The 4,155-nt window shown below is 46.4% G+C and overlaps 1 pseudogene; it reads right to left on the bottom strand.

The window, feature by feature from the left end:
- Nucleotides 1–3,427: 3,427 nt before the first annotated feature.
- LOC128598027 (uncharacterized) lies at nt 3,428–3,531 on the bottom strand (annotated as a pseudogene).
- Nucleotides 3,532–4,155: the final 624 nt, after the last annotated feature.

Below are 4,155 nucleotides of genomic sequence, written 5' to 3' on the forward strand. Positions count from 1 at the left end.
ATGCTCCTTCCCGTGTAGACCATGAGTATATGCTGCTCACTTCCTTTGCTTGGAATGCTTTTCCCCACTCCTCAGGCTTGGCCGACCACACCCTCTGCCCAGCTGAGGCAGTTACCTTGCAGGAATCATCTGTAGTGCTCCCTGAGCACCCTGAGCTTCTGGGTCACAGCACTCACCACATCAGCCACTGATTCTTTGTGTGATTCACTGCTCAGCACCAGGCCTCCCTGCTGCAGGGTAAGCTCCATCAATGACAGAAGCGCCTGCATTTGTTTGCTCAAGACGAGCCCAAAGTGGGTGCTCAATAGGCATTTAGTGAGGCTCAATATGACTTTACCGTGTTGCTCTTGCCTCTAGCACCTCACAATCTTTTTTTTTTGCAGTTTTTGGCCGGGGCTCGGTTTGAACCTGCCACCTCCAGCATATGGGGCTGGCGCCCTACTCCTTTGAGCCACAGGCGCCACCCAGCACCTCACAACCTTTATGGAGGCAGTTCAGTGGGCAGCTAAGCAGTAAAGAGGCTTTTGACAATGCTGTCCCTGACCTCTCCTTCCTAACCTGGCACATCATCACATCTTCAAACTGAGGAATGCATTTGAAGAGGTGGGTCAGGCAGAGAGGGGATTTGTTGTACTAGGTTTAAAAAAGCAACATAGACATAACTTCTGAAGGCAGTGATGACTTGGAAGGAGAGAGTCCAGGGCACTGTCTCCACCACTGGTGTAGGCACATGGCTGAGCAGGAAAGAAATGCCCACAGGTGGACTGACACAAAGTGATTTTAGATGAGAGCCCTCAAGCGACATCCCAAGGACAGGTGCTAAGAATTATATACATGACTTGGTTTCCTCTTGAGCTGTTTCTGCAAAAGTTCTTGGCCTTTCCCTAAAGGGGATCCCTTAAAGATCCTCTTTAACAAAAGTAAACAATTTCCAAACCGCAGTTCTTTGAGTTATTTAGAACAATTTAATTTCCATACACCTCCTGGCATACCGCTGATAACCTCTGCCAAACAACCAACATGTAGATAATTTGCAAAGTGCTTTTACATTCACTACAATTTGACCCTCACAACATTACATATAGGTATTCTCATCATTATATCATCATACCCATTTTGTGGCTGTCCAGAGATCTACAAAGATGAGGATATTTGCCCATCATCACACCATCAGCAAAGCCAGAATTGGAGCGAAAACAGACCATATTCTCTGCCACCTGCCAGTCCCCCCTTGCCTGGCTCATGAGGTCCGACATTTTCCCAACAGAATCAGTTGATGTTGGAACTCAAAGCGTTACTTTCCAGAAGGCAGGCCTGGACATTAGCATGTTAGCGTGGGGCTGGTCTGATAATTTCCAGCTGGGATCCAAGAAAAGGAAAAGGCTTCCACATACCAAGAACATTGTTATTAAGCTCTCTTGACCCAGCTGCCCCACAGTAACCCCGACATTTGTTCTCTCAGCATATGCGGGTGGGAGGGTGCAGCTGGACATGCAGCCCTGCACTCTTTGCACTGGAGCAGTGCAGACAGGGTCTGAGGATGTGGACGCCCTCCCCAGCACTGGCTTTGGGAAGCACATCTGGCAACCCGAAGGAAGTTCACTGCAGTAAGGTGGGCACACTGGTGAGGGCGGCAGGAGGAACAGAACAGGAGGTGGGAGATGGACCTGGTTTTCAAAATCAGCCTCCAGGCTGTCATCTCCAGAGGGGGAGCTCTCAGGGGAAGAACGGGGTCCTAGACACAAAGGGATAATAAGGGAGGAAGCAAGTGAAGTTGCTTATCTCTTTTATTTATTTTTCTTCTCCCATTTCCGCTTGTGCTCCTCCAACCACACTCCCCCTCAGCTCTGGTTTCCTGGCCAGGATCTGGCCAATAACCTCCTACAATAGCCCCTCAACCCTGATCTGGTCCCAGTAATCTCTTCTCCAAGCTCTGCTGAGGGCCACATTTACCACCACACAGGATTTCCGTAGGTGATAACCACAGGGCCTGATCACCCAGAACTGTCCCTCCTCTCCTGACAGTGGCTACTTATAACAAGGGAAGAATTCTCCTCTCTCCCAACAATGTGACTCCGTGTCTTACCTACACCCAACAACTGAGCCAGTCTCTTGATAAGCAACACCTCACTCTCGTGTCCCTCCCTCCCTGAACACCGTGGATGGAGACTTTAAGAAAAAGCAAACATCTGGACTGTTCGGTACTGGACACTATAGTTGAAGTGCCCCACAAGGATAGGCAAGAGCTCCAAGAGGCACTGAGGTGAATTTCTCATGTGAGCCCCTCACTTACAGATCTCTAGTCCAAGGATTATGAGAAGCACCTCAAATGCCACCTTGCCGGGCCTCTTGGACACATCTCGCCCATCCAGCTCCCCACAGTGGCCCTTGGTGGCCATTCTCACATCCTCACCCTGCCATCCTCACTCCGAGCTGCTAGCTTTTCACTCAAAAAAGTACGTACCTCATAGGCTGATGTGTTCTTTGTTTTTTAACATCCAATCGATATGTAATGCACATTCAGAAAAGTACACAAGTCACAAGCTCACTGAACTTTCACCAAGTGGACACACTTGGGTCATCAAGATCACTGACAGACTGTTTCCCAAGTCCAGAAGACCTTTCCTACAGCCCAGCCCGGGCACTATGTCCCCCCACCCAGCGTACCCACGTCCGGCCTTCTGATACCATCAATCAGGCCTACCTTATGGGGGTTACTTTTAAGAAGCTGGATTCCAGAAAGGCACAAAAAAGCCTTAAATTTTTCTTCATCAGTAGTATCTGAAGTTGGGGAGGCTTGCTGAGGTATTCCATTTTTAAAATGGAATGGTATTCCATTCCATTTTATTTTCAGCTGTCAAGATCTTTAACTCCTTAACACCACATGGACTGTGAGGAATTTTAGGGAAAGAATTACCCCAGCGAGGAGCACAGCAGTGGGCAGAATGCCCAGTGTGGAGGCAAGTGAGATGAGATAAACAAGACGAAGGCATGGTAAGGAGAGGAGGGCTACAAGAATCTGAGGCCTCCAGGGACGGACTGCCAAGATGGCAGGAAACCTGAAAACATGCTAACATTTTTACCAAAGGGAGAAAAAAAAAAAAAAAGAGTTCCGACTTCTTCCTGCTGTCTTTAGGGCATCGTTGTCTCCTTCAGCCTCTCCCCCCCCCATTTCTAGAGAAGCATTTCTATGCTAAGCAAAGACACACCCTCTCCTCTGCACTCAAACAAGACCAGCATGAAAAAGTCTAATGTAAGACGTATGTGTGACTGTCTGTTGTGGTAAAATACATGTAACAGAAAACTTACTATTGGTGACAGTTAGCACGTTCTCAATACTGTAATGACCAATGTCACTATCTAGTTCAGGACATTTTCATCATCCAAAAAGGAAACCCTGTAGCTATTACACAATAATTTTCCATTCTCAAAACCAGGGTTAGATGCGACAAAGTGGGTAGCAACACCTTAACTAGCTGTGTGTTGCACAGGCCTAGCACCTCTTCCATCTTTCTCTCCTTGATACAACATTCAAATACAAAATTTTAAATTTTTTAGTAACCACATTTAAAAGGTCAAAGAAACAAATGAAAGTAATTCTAATAACTTATTTAACCCAATATATTCAAACTATTGTCATTTTAACATATAATCATTATAAAAATAATTGCTGAAACATCCTACACTTTCATTTCTACCGTCTTTGCAATCTGGTGTGTATTTTACACAGACAGCACATCTCAAACTGGACTAGCCACATTTCAAGTGCTCAGTGGCCACGTGTGGACCATGTTGGACAGTGCGGCTTTAACCAATTCATAGGATGCTATGAACATCCTAAATTACCTTTGTAAAAGGTGATTATTAAACATACAAAGGTTCTAAGGTTACAGTTTTATTTATAATGTGAACTCATAAAGCCCAATGCAAGGAAAACTATAACCACTTTTTAGCACTTGGCATGCAGGGACTTCTTTGTAGTTCATTTCTGGTCGCTGTGGCCTGACAAACCTCTGGTCCCATCAGCCATTCTCTAGCAAAGTGGGAGGTGGCACAGGCAAAGCTCAAAACCTGGACTTACAGCCTGGCATCAAGGGAAGTTGCCCTGGCAGTTTTAAGGGTTGTAGTTCATCCTTTCTTTGCAGCCTAGCGGAA

Source organism: Nycticebus coucang, chromosome 10 (assembly GCF_027406575.1).
Source record: "Nycticebus coucang isolate mNycCou1 chromosome 10, mNycCou1.pri, whole genome shotgun sequence".
NCBI lineage: Eukaryota > Metazoa > Chordata > Mammalia > Primates > Lorisidae > Nycticebus > Nycticebus coucang.